Source organism: Microplitis mediator, chromosome 1 (genome assembly GCF_029852145.1).
Source record: "Microplitis mediator isolate UGA2020A chromosome 1, iyMicMedi2.1, whole genome shotgun sequence".
NCBI classification, from domain to species: Eukaryota; Metazoa; Arthropoda; class Insecta; order Hymenoptera; family Braconidae; genus Microplitis; species Microplitis mediator.
Genome location: NC_079969.1, coordinates 27,906,336 through 27,919,991, shown reverse-complemented (window position 1 = coordinate 27,919,991; position 13,656 = coordinate 27,906,336).

The following is a 13,656-nucleotide window of genomic DNA, read 5'->3' as shown; positions in this document are numbered from 1 at the left end:
TTTTCACGGATTATAAATTTTACTTTTTTTTCAGTCATAAACTCAATGAAACTTTTAGTTTTTCGCTTTGAAAAATTTATTATTTTTTACATTAGCGAAAAAAAAAAAATGTTTGTTTCAAGTGACGCAATCAGTGCTGGTGTAAGTCAACACGACTTGTCACTCGGTCACGATTGTCACGGCTCGATGACTAGTTTGGCAAGGGTGAGAGTAAAGAGTAGCCAGTAGCTGTAGGGTCTTCACCACCTTCATCTCCACTGACTACCACTGGGCAAAAATACACGAGAATCAGCCGCCGTGAGGGTGAGCGAGACAGCGTCCGCACGAGGTCCAGGGAAAGTGAACCGAATACAAATCGTGAGAAGAAATAGCGGTATCTATATAACTATAAGGTGGATAGATGAGGGACAAATAGATGACCGGATAGATGAGTCTTTAGGTGTGGGTTCTTTCGGGAAATGGAGAAAGACAATCGCGGTACTGGACCGATAGAGCAAGACAATGATGCTAGTTATGTGTACAAGGGCGAGAATGCGCGAATCGAGGACGCTAAGATAGTGCTCTATTGCAGCCGATGAGTTGATGAGAGCGAGAGAGAGTGAGAGGGAAGGAAAAAAATAAAATTCGGGCAAGAGAAAGAGTGTGGCTGGTGATTGGATTACAGTCAGGGAGTCCCAGTGGACTCGCCAAATGACCGGGACAAATTGCCCCTTGCCTTCGGGAATACTTATACTATCCGACGACGATCGACCTTCTTCTTCACGTGTCTTCGGGTACTTTTATACCGTCACGACACAACTACTGATCGCTACTACACTACTTGTGTACCTTCATGACTCGATCTCGAGACTTTTACTTTTTTATGTCCTATCATACACCAAATAAAAATTCTTTGATATATTTTCCTTCGGAATATTCTCGTAATAAAATTTATTTACTCACTATTTTTTTTTTTTAATGAAAAAAAGCTTCATGTATTTATCAATCTTTAGAATTTTTTTTCTCCATTCAAAATGGGGTTTCGATTACTAATTTTTTTTTACCAAAAGCACATGTCCGGTGTCGAATTAAAGCTTATGCTCGAGACAAATTGTTAGTAATTAAAATTTTTGAAATTTTTTTTAGTGACTAATAGGGGTAGGCAAAACGGGGTACCCCCAAAATTTTATAAAAAAAAATTGTATATTTTAAATGGTTTTTAAACATTCCAAAATCATGATACTAAAGTTAGCGGACGTCTAATAATTTTTTGATTTTTTTTTAGACGACAAACCAGAAGAAAAAAAATATTTGAAAAAATTGCACCTGTAGTTTTTAAAATTTTCTATATGTGCATATTTTTATTTTTTTTTTTTCTTCAAATTTATTTGTTCAAAAAAAAATCAAAAAATTTTGAATTGTCTGTTAACTTTAAGATCATTCCAAAATCACTTCTGTAAATATAATTAAACGTCACTTTGAATTTTTTTTGGTAAACTTTTTCAAAAATTAATTGTCAGTTGAAAAATATTAATGACGTTTGTTTTTGATAAAAACTATTAAAAATTTTTTTCTTCTTTTGTATCCAATAAACATGTAAAATATAATTTTTCTTCATGTAAATTAGGGGAAGGGGGGGGGGGGGCAAAACGGGATACTTAACGAAAAATTTAGTTTTTAGGGACATAAATATCGTAAATTGGCTTTATTTTGATTCTATTTGAAATAAATATAACGAATTTTAGACTGCCATCAGAAAAAAAATTTTTATTTTCTGCGGGCAAAATGGGATACCCCAAAAAAAAGTAAATTTTTTTTTTTTTTTTTTTCAAGTGAATAAAATTGATGTAATAATGTCTTTCTAAATTGATGTAAGTAATAAAATTTACTCTTAACATATTTTTAAAGAAGTTTTTCCTTGTTATTTCTTTTCAAAATTTGAAATTGGCGCCAATATTATATTTTTCGCAAAAAATATAAAAATGTTTTTTTTTAGCTTTTAATAGTGTAAAATGATACTAGATGTCATTTATGACCATTTTCGAAAGTTTTTCGAGAAAAAAAAATTTTGACGAAATTTTGAGGGTATCCCATTTTGCCGGCCTATCCCGTTTTGCCCCCCCTTCCCCTACTTACAAAAAAATTCAACTTAATCAAATTCGTTTAAAATCTAGAAATTTTTTTTTTACCTTTTTTAGGGGGTTCCCCACTTTGCCCGCAGAAATGAAATTTTTTTTTTCAACGGTAACTGAAAATTTCTTCTATTTACTTTGAATATCATTAAAAAAAAAGATTTAGCGTATTTGAGTCCTCAAAAACTTGGTACTTTCTTAAGTACCCCCTTTTGCCCCTCCCTCCCCTAATTTAAAAAACGAGTATAATAATAAATTTAGTGACACCTTAAGACCTCAATAAGAAAAGTCGAGGAATACCAGCAGCACATCAAGACCTACGATTAGTTCGGCCATTAAAATCGAGCGAGAAAACGTTATTACCCAGCGGGAATCGGCTGTGTTATCTCCCCGGTCAATTAGATCCGTAAAGAATAGCGCATGGTCCATTGGTCCTGGTGGTCGTTTCACCCCAGCCGGACCCTTTCACATATCCTGCCACCACCGTAGGCCGTGTATTATATCTATGTCTCTATTTTTTCTTACTCACCCTCCCACCCCTACCCCTCTCCTTCTTTGTCATTCCGCAATTTCTCTCCAGCGACTCACGAGTCCGTATCTCCGCGGCGTTAAATCTCCGAATATCCGTCTCCAGACTAGCAACTAAAATAAATAAAATTACAAACATCACACAATATTAAAACAAATTAATAGTTGCCGATTAGAGTAATTATCGTAGTCCGTATGATAAGGGAGAGAAAGTCCTCGGCCAATTAAGCCGGTTTCTGTATCTCCTAGGGTGGATTTACTGCTCTTTAACCTCTGGAAAAGTTTTGCGATAAATAAGCTCTGCTCCACATTCGGGTCTACAAGACGAGAATCCTCGACTCAGAGCCAGACCCAGATCCAGACTTTGACTTGGACTCAAACTCCTCAGACTCGGACTCAGACTGAAAGCGATCGAAAAACACGGGGGTGAGAAAAATACGACGATCTGTTGTCCCAATAGAGACGATCTGATTGCCCGTTAGTTGAGCCAAGTTAGCGCCCATTTGCTCTCTCAACTTTTCCGAGTGCCCAAGTTAAGAGTAACAAAATCCACTAACGAATCATCTAGTGAAAGACCTAATTTATGAGGGTTACTGTGATTTCACTCTCAACTAAATATTTAACTTGACGTTAAGTTCTTAATAAAAAATTCTAAACGAAAATATTATTGAGATGAGGATTTAAACGCTTGCGAAAGATTGACAAGGGCTTTTTTTTTCTTCTTGCATGATATATTTTTGACAAAAGCGCAACACACTTGACGACAATGATAGTGTATTGTCGTTCTTGGAACTCAACACGTATTGTCCGTGGACATGAAGGTCCACTTGATCACGATCCACGGGTGCTCGAGGCCTCTGCCGATAATATGTCGATTGGAAATTCATAAGGCGTTGCTCCATCCCCCAGTGCCACCTCTTTAATGCTAAATCTATCGCGCGGTGCAATCGCTCCGCTTTTCGACTACCATTGTCTCTTATACTCTACTCTACTCTACTCTTGTACACTTACTCTGTGCTATATATACTAGAGCTTTACTCTCGCGAAATCTCAGATTGCGGAAAAAAAAAAAACGATCGATGCCCGCAGGCATGAGCGTAGACTCTATTTTAGTGCACACACTTTTTAAATCTCCGATAAAAAAATTTTAGGGCTGGGGTAAAAGGGTCAGGCTTATAATTTTGGTAAGAAAATTTTTTTCACCGCGGATTTTTTATTCTGGAGCAAAATAATCAGAGAAAAGTCATGGGGGAGGGTGGGGCAGAGCGGCCCCCCCTGAAATTTTGATCAAAAAAAATTTTTTTTTTTTGACTTATTACTAGAAATCCGATATATTTGCGCATTTTTACCCCACGCATGACGTTTGGGGCAAAATGAACAAGCCCAAAATTTTGAAAAAATGATTTTTTCATATTTTTATCGTCAAATTAAAAAAAATTATTATAATTCCACATTTCTAGCCCTACGCATAACACCTGGGGCAAAATGGACCAGCCGAAACTTCCGAAAAAATTATTTTTTCATATTTTTCGGCCGTTTCTTTATGTAAGAGGCAAATTTGGTCACTAAAAATTTATAAAAATAAAATTTTTTTTTTTAGTTGATAAATTTTTGAAATAAAGTAAAACTATAGAATTGTTTTTTTTGTTTATTAAATAACAATTAGTAATTAAGGTAATCGAGAGTGAACGATTTATTACACCTTAAAAAATTTTTTTCGAGTAACATAAAACCAAAAATAGTTGTCAAGAAAAAGAAATACATTCTTAATGATGAAAACAATTTAAAAAAAAATTTTTTATCATTTTTTGGAGGGGGGCCGCTCTGCCCCACAAAAAAATTTTTTTTTTTCAGAATTTTGACAAAATGTCCATAAATTTGTTCGAAATAGGACAAAAGTAAAGTGATCTTATGGTTGAAAGCCACAAAAAGTAATAATTGGCTTAGGGGGCCGCTCTGCCCCACCCTCCCCTATGTCCATTTTGCCTCCTCGACTTTCCACTAAAATTATATGTACATTTAAACGATAAATTACGAGTAAATATTTAATTAAAATTCATAAATTGTCATAAAAAAAATTTTATGAGTACTAAAATATACGAAATCCTTTTCCGGGTCATGTAATTTTTTTAAGCCAAATATTTATGGCATAAAAAAAAATTAACGGAATTAAAAATCGGCAGCAAATATTTCAAAAAAAAAAAAACAATTTTCAAAGTGTCATGAAGAAAACGAGATGGGGTAGGAATAGTGGGAGTCTCGGTGCCAGAGGCTGGTAAAGGACCGAGTGAGAATACACCCGCAGCCACAGCTCACATGGCCTTTATTCTTTTTTATTTTATTTTATATATGTGTACTATTTCCTTTTCTTTTTCTTGTCCTCACTCTCAATTTCCCTTTGGCTTTCTCCCCAAGGAGTAACTAACTGAACGACAACTAAGCGAGTGACTGAGTGAGTGAGTAAGTGAGTTGGTGGGTATGTCTATAGGGTGTTAAGGTAATGCCCCATTAGTATGTGGCCCCCGTACTAACATGAGTAACACACTGGTCTATACCACAAATGTGTGATCGAATCCTACAGTATCCGGTTGTTCGATAACCACAAGAGACGTTTTCTTTTTTATTTTATTTTATTTTACTTTTTTTTTCTTGTCTTCAACGAACCACTGGACTACTGGACTTTATCCACGCATAAACCAGTCTATATATATATATATATATATATATATATATATATACTCAATCTGTTCTGATACACTCCTACACGTAACGTGACAATGATCAACTTAACCAATGGGAAATCCTTCTACCCTTATTTACTGTAACTGCGGAACCTAATGCCGAAATCTCTTTAACTCAAAATTTTATTCTTTTACTTTACTGTTATTATTATTATTATTTTTAAAAGTTAGTTGAAGGTGTTTCAAGATGAGTAAAGTTATCTCTGGTACAGAAGACGCCAGTCATTGATGGCGAATTAGGAGACGGGGAAGGCTGAGATAGGAAGACGTTGATGTGAATTAATGGCGGCTTAGTTGTTATATTATATTATATATACAGTTAGCGACCGATGAAAGTCGAGTAGCGTGAAAGAACGACTGTATTTTGCGGTATTAATTAAAGCGACCCTCAAAATCTCGAGTCTTAACCCCCTGACACTTCTTACTCTACGACACTCTATCATTTTAGGGGCTGCTATGCATAATAGCCCAATGAATACTATCATTTACTTTCTTCAATAATAATAATGTGGAAAAAATTATTCAATTACATGGTAAGGATTTTTTGAGAACGCGGATTAAATGCGGAGTGGATGACTGCTTATTTATTTTACTGTTTAGTAGGGTGGGTTGAAAAAAAACTTTTTTTTGTTTTTCTTAGCACGGGGGTAGAATTTGTACCTTATAAAAAAAAAATTTTTTTAAGAAAAAAAAAATTTTTTTTTCCTATTATTTTTGTAATTTAAGTAAAAAATTCAAAAATGAAAAGCATTTTCTTTTGAATTAAAATTAAAGTGAAGTAAAAAAAAATCACATTTGACAATTATTAGATGTTTTCCACGATTTTGGACAAAAAAAAATTTTTTTTGTTGGGACTACCCCGTTTAATCAATTATTTATTTTAAAAACGAGTGGGCCACCTCAAAATGTTGAGTAAAAAATTTTTTTTTTTCTATAAGGTACAAATTCTACCTCCATGCTAAGAAAAACAAAAAAAAAGTTTTTTTTCAACCCACCCTACTGTTACGGAAATTTACTCCGAAGGAGAGACATTTTAATACGGAAACTCTGGTTCGGAGTGAAATTTATTCTTTAAGGGAATTTATTTTAATATCAAAACTCAAAGGAATGAATGCGGATTTAAAAAAAGTCTGGAGTGATTTTCTGGACGATTTTTGGCTTTCAAAAATTTCTGGATCATGTTACAAAGTAATTTTTTTTTAATAATTTGAGAAACTTAAAAACAAATAAATAACATGAATGGACAATAAAATATATTTATTGGATTTAAAAATGACAAAGTCATTGATGAATCACGCCTAAGGGTGAACGGCATACGTGATCGTAAGCTAGTGGGGTTGTAAGTCAAACTAGCCTTGTTGCTTAGAATCCCTTCTATTCTTTCTTTCTTGGTTCCTTCTTCACATATATCCAGCATGCACCGCCGCCCTTAAACTTAAAATTTCTTTTTTTTCATCCTAAACTGACCCAACTAAACCAATTTACAAATGCCAAATGTGTCAGAGTGTGACAAACGTTTTACTCAAATTTCCGCCTCTTTATCATAAAGACCGGGATTAATTTAAATAATAATAGGGTTGTACGAATCGTGTTCGAATAGATTCAAAATTTGAATCGAATAATTCGAAACTTTCAAAACTAGTCGTCAATTTTCGAACTATCCGAAAGTTTTCGAATAACTTGTAACTTTCCAATTTGACAAAATTTCGATCATCTTTCAAATATTAAATTTTAAATTTTTATTTAGTAGAGAGAAGTAACCAAAAATTTTTTTTGTAGACTCGCGCCCGAGCTGTATTTACCTTTGAAAAAAATTTGAATTATTCAAAAAAATTGTGGGAGTTAGGCAGTGGTGAGAGTTGTAATTAATAAAAAGGAGTTGAATTAATTATATATTGCCCACAATAATCACCGTGAGAATGAATATGTATATATTATAGAAGAAGGTATATCTGATTATGTCAGCATTTATAAGTATTTTGGAGCTTAGCAAATGCATAAATAAATATATTTATTCAACGCAGGCCTGATTTGCGCGCTTTATGACATCTGCGTTGCGAACCCTAAACGGCTGTTTACTGACCGGTGCAAAGAAGTTGAGTAAAATCAAAATAGATGTCCTCGGCTTTCACCGAAGTTGTGAAAAGTGAGTAGTGAAATGACATTTCACCACGCGTCTCAAGATTTTTAACTGAGCTCCATCTATTAAACATTGTAAGAACTCGTTGAACGACTTAAAGTTTTTTGTCAAAATCCATGTTGAACGGCTAGTACACTAAATATGGTTACTTCAATTCATCATATGGGGAGTAGGTTATACTGCGTGGCTGTGTTGTATTTATTTGTTAATAAATATTGAAATTAATAATTAAAACATCCGAGTAAATTTTAAATCAATTAAATATGAATTCTGAATTTTAAAGCCGATGGTTTGTTGTAATTTTGTTGGTGCACCGTGTCGCTAAACAGCCACAGACTTCGCTTCGCAGATTGTCATTAATCACGTAAATCAGGCAATTGTTGAATAAAATATAGTGCATAGTAGGATACTCAGATAGTCTTTATCCGACAAGCGCAATGATTTCAGCACACGTCTCCGGGTCACGGACACGGGCCTTCGGCCCGCGTATGTAACCCTACGACTCGTGCTGAAAACATTGCACTCGCCACATAAAGACTATCTTAGTATCCTAACTATGCTATATACTATTATCGGCGCCAAAATCACGCGCAGTCGGTCGACTGATGGGTCGTATCTACACGGAGAAAAATGTTGGCTCAAAACCTACTAATTTTTATTACGCTGTCGACCAAACTTGAAACAGGAAGGGAAGTATCCAAAAAAATATTATGCTCTTATGAAAAATTATTATGCCGCATCACAACTATTATAATGTATGGAAGTAATTGTTATTAAATCTTATCAATAAGTGTCTCGCGCGTACTATATGATACATCATAATTTTCGTATGAGCATAATTTTTTGGATGCCTCCCTTCCTGTTTCAAATTTGATCGACAGCGTAATAAAAATTGGTAGATTTTGAGCCAAAATTTTTCTCCGTGTACGTACACAGAAAAAAAGGATTTCTTAGTGCGAGAAATTTTGATTTGTCCCAAAAAAATTTTTACTTGCCTCAAGAAATTTTTCGAATTATAAATTGAAAACTTAAAATTTCTTGGAGCGAGAATAAATTTTTTTAGAGCAAGAAAAAATTTTCTGAACTAAGAAATTTTCTTTTGTCTTAAGAAAAATTTTGTTTTCAATTTATAACACAAAAAATTTCTTGCGCCAAGAAATTCTTTTTTTCTGTGTATGGGCATTATTCTATCCCCTACAAAAATATTACAATTTTAAGTCATTCAAAATAAAATTTTGGAGTTGCTCGTAAATTTTCTAATAATTCAAAAACTTACGAATAATTCAAAAATTTGAATTATTTGATACGAATAATTTGTAAGCTCGAACTATTCGCATTCCCCTGAATAATAAAAATAAAAATACTGTGTTAAGACTTAAATATATAATAATTGTGTAACAGTTAACATTTATAACAATGTTCATATTCACTGTTGGCGAACGCAGTTCAGCCGCAATTAACGTGGCCTATGATTTAGAGCTCACCCGTTATAGGGCAGCCCCGTCGGTTTGATTTACTAGTCGTATAACCGAGAAATTAATTTGAATTGGATGATTTATGTGAAATTTGTGTACGCAAGTGCATCCAACCACTCAGTTATAACTATATAAACTTTATTAAAATAATAATAAATTTGAAAAAAAATATTTTATCCATTTTTTTTAGCAAAAAACGAAAATTTAACGGATTACAGATTACGACGATGAGTTTATATTCGATTTAAAAGTATACTGTTGAGTTTCAAGTGGTCATCGTTATATTAAATTGAATTTCGAGAGATCCTAAAGTTCCCAAGATCTTCTAAGAGCATGCGGTTCGAGTCTTAGTGAAATTAATTTGAAATTTCCAAGACATGATCCACGCTCGGGTGGACATCAATGCAGTAAGACTCGGCTATAGTCGATCACAAGATATTAGACAAGTTATTCTTCTTGCAAGCATTTATATGATCCTCAAGAGAGTTTACAAATAAAATCCCATGGCGGCTCAGACCCGAGATCAGCAAATTCCCGTCCGAGATATCAATTTACGCGGCCTTCATTTTATTTATATTTTTTATTAATCAGATTGAAGTTGCGTAAAATTAATATTTATTTATTGGACGTAGTATGAGACGGAAAAAGGAATTAAAGTGGTTCTGTAAATGTTTCATGGCCCGGTTTTGATTTATTCTGGCGCGAAGCACCCACTAGAAGTATCTGATACCGCTAATGAATTTCCGGGTGTAGTTTTGGGGTCCACATGAGAAGAAATGTGTGTATGAGGGTGGATTTATTGAGAATTTATATACATATATGTATTATCATATATGAGACAACAGCCAACTGAAAAAATTTCATTTTTAAGATGAAAAAAAATAATTGACTAATTTTTTTGTTCGATAAATTTTCAAATTTTTTTTCTCAAATTTAAATTAAATTTTAAAGTGAAACATATATAATTTTGAGTGATTATATTTTTTGAACCTGCACAGAAAAAAAGGATTTCTTGGCGCAAAAAATTTTTTTTTGTTCTAAGAAAATTTTTATTTGACCCAAGAAATTTTTTTATTATAAAGTGAAAAAAAAACTTTTCTTGGGGTAAGAAAAAATTTTCTCAGAACAAGAAAAAAATTTTTTAGGCGAGAAAAAAATTCTTGAGCCAAGAAAAATTTTTGTCTTCAATTCATAATACAAAATATTTCTTGCGCCAAGAAATTATTTTTTTCTGTGTGCGTTGAAATTACTAGAGTAAGCCGACGTGAAAATTTCATTTTCGATAATTTGGAAAAAAAATTTCTGGGCTCAAATTACTTGGAATTTTTTTTAAAAGACTAAAAAAAAAATGTTGTATTAATTTTTGGTTTCATATTTTGCGTGACTCTACCATATAAATTAGTAATTTCTAATCTAAATGTTAATTCAAATTTTTAATTTTCCTCTGTTACATAAAGTCGTAATTTATTAGAGAGAAAGCAGCATTAATATTTATAGAGAAAAATATTTATGAATGAATAGAAACTTCTGTTATCACAAACAATTGATATTAATATGTAGATTATAATTATTTTGATAACCACAGATATATTTAATTATTTATATATGCATATTTGAATTTATTAACTCAATACTAAAATTAGTGAATTTAAATTTTCAAAATTCCCGCGGTTTATAAAAAAATTTAAACAACAAAATTATAAAAGTTGAATCGATGAATCGCGGAGGGAGAGGACAGATATAAGATAAAAAAAAGAGAAAGTATATGAATGTTATAGAGTTGGGCAGAGGGTGGGTGGCACATGGAAGAGCGCACATAGGGGCTCGTACGTAAGGGGAAATACTTTATGAGGGCATCGAATATATTTCCTGATTGAGCGAACTAATCCACGCAAAGGAGGTTTTATCGTCAGACTATATTCCTAATCGTACAGTAGAAGGGTCTCTTTATTTTTTCTTCCGTTATCAAGACATCGCGTTTCATTGAATATTTCCATTACTCCGAGTCTATTTGTCATGTTTGTCAATACCCAGCCATTATCTCCCATGTTGTCTCTTTGCTCCTAAAATAAGTCTGCAAATAAACAACAGGATTGTCAAATTTTCATTAGCTGATATCAGTAAATATCAAAAAATATAAATGAGCTTCCGGGAGGCCGGGGTAAAATGAGATACCATTTCTTAAGGGATTCTCAGACAGTACCTCCCATTGTTTAAAAATATTCAATGACCTCGAAATAGCATAACTAGGGCCAGGATTTTTGCGTTAATTTAAAAATAATTAATAATTAGTGGTGTGAAATTTTTTATATATCGGGAAAAATATTGGTCTTATGAAAAAAGTTTTCAAACAAAAGTTGAAGGAAATTTTATTTCCTAAAAAAAATGTTTCTTATAATTTTTTCTCAGGACTAATAATAAAGCTGTAATTTCAAAATTAAGATTTTTATAATTAACAAAATTTTGAATGTCATTATGAATCTTAATTTTTGAATTACGGTGAAAATATTGGTCGTATTAAAAAAGTTTTCTAACAAAAGTTTTAGGCAATTTTATTTTCTAAAAAAAATGTCTCTTATAATTTTTTCTTAGGACTAATAAGAAAGCCGTAATTTCAAAATTAAGATTTTTATAATTAACAAAATTTTGAATCATTCATTATGAATCTTAATTTTTAAATTACGGTGAAGATATTGGTCGTATACGAAAATCATAAGATACATTTTTTTTATAAAATTAAATTTCCTACAACTTTTGTTCGAAAACTTTTTTGATAAGACCGATATTTTCCTCGTAATATCAAAAATTTGAACTATTCATTTCAAAAATAAGGCAAAAATCTTGTCCCTAGTCAAAACCCTACACAGAAAAACTAGATTTCTTGACATTAAATTTTTACTTTCAAGAAAATGTTTGCATTTTGAAAGAAAAACGAAAATTTTCTTGTCCCAAAAATTCCTTTTTTTCTGTGTATTAAAATTTTCTTTTCACAATCATGGCCCATTTTCCCTCAGTGAACAATTTAAGTCATAAATAAAATAATTAAGATAAAAAAAATGTTGTCTTAATAACAGTGTCTCATTTTACCCCAGTTTTTCCTACATATATATTTATATATCTAAACAAGAAGTCATCGGCGTATGTTTAAGATCGTACACAGTATGGGCGGATCAAAACGTTCGATCTTTTAATCGTAACTTGCGGCGAAGCAATCCTGCAATGCACAGGCTACCAGAGCAAATCTATTTTTATTGTCCCCGAGATAGCGTGTGTGCCTCCTTTCCCGTATTTATAGCCACACAGGGCAAAAGAAGACCAACTAAAGACAAGTAACAAAAAATAAAACCCATAGGATACCAAGGGGGACTCGGTCTAAGGACAGTTAAACTAGCCCATGACATTTTATATACCCAGTTTCGATTTACCCAAAGCTACGCTTGCCGTAAGCCATCTAGGATCACGACTTTAGCTTTTATTCCCCGCAACAAACAACAATAATTATTATCACAATAATTTCTGTGCACCCGAACTTTACCCGGTTAATTTTAATCGAATCGCGTTTCGCCGGAGCTGGTCAGCAACAAAGACCGCAAACTGTATGGAGTTTGATCATTAATGTGTGGACTTTTGTGTCGCTGGAGAGCACAAGTCTCTAATATAACCAGGGGTGGGAACGAGTGAGCATCCAGTCACGAAGAATGAATATTCAAGAGTAAACACAGCAGCTTTGGGGCTGTGTAAAACCGTGTAGACACTCGTGCATAGTTTTCTTGACTGCAAGGGAGAATATTATGTGCGGTAGACATAATAAAAGAGGTTAAACATCCGTTTACCTTCTATCCTTCTTGTTTAAAACGTTGTAGAAAATTTTGTTTATGATATTGCATCTAGAGCACCGGAAAGTGACCATCGTCCACTTTGCGGACACCCTTTGGCTCCCTTATAATCTACGCTGTATCCACATCGTGTGACACTCTCAACGCCTGATACAGCACGTTATATTCTCCACACACACACACACAATATTATCATCATAATACGCCGGCTTGTTTGTTTCCACGCATCGGAAAAAGTAAAGTTAATTTTAAAAAAACTTCAAACTCCAGTATATTTTTTTTCTTAGATAAAAGTCCACTTAGAAATTTTTCATTTGAGGAAATAGATGTCTGCCCGGGTCAAAAATAAAACTTGATTCAGGCTCGCTTCGCCTTATTTTCTTTTGAAGTTATCGATTTGCCGACGATTTTTTGATAAGATCTCGACTTTTTCGACTTAAATTTAATTTTTTTAAACTTTTTGAACTTTTTTCATCTTAGTTTCAACTTATTTGTCTTTACTTTGAGCACGATAGTCATTCACATTACTTTTGACTTGCTAAACCAAGTCGAAAAAAAGTCATTTATTCGCCTTACTTTCGCCTTAATATATAAAAATTTTTTCACCTTAGTTCTGACTTTTTCGACTTATAATTTAAGTCGAATAAGTCTACATCAAGTCAGTTTCGACTTGATTTAGACTTTTTCGCATTACATTTTAAGTCGAATAAGTCTAAACCAAGTCAATTTCGACTTGATCTTGACTTTTTCGTCTTAAAATTTAAGTCGAATAAGTCTAAACCAAGTCAATTTCGACTTGATTTCAACTTTTTCGTCTTAAATCGT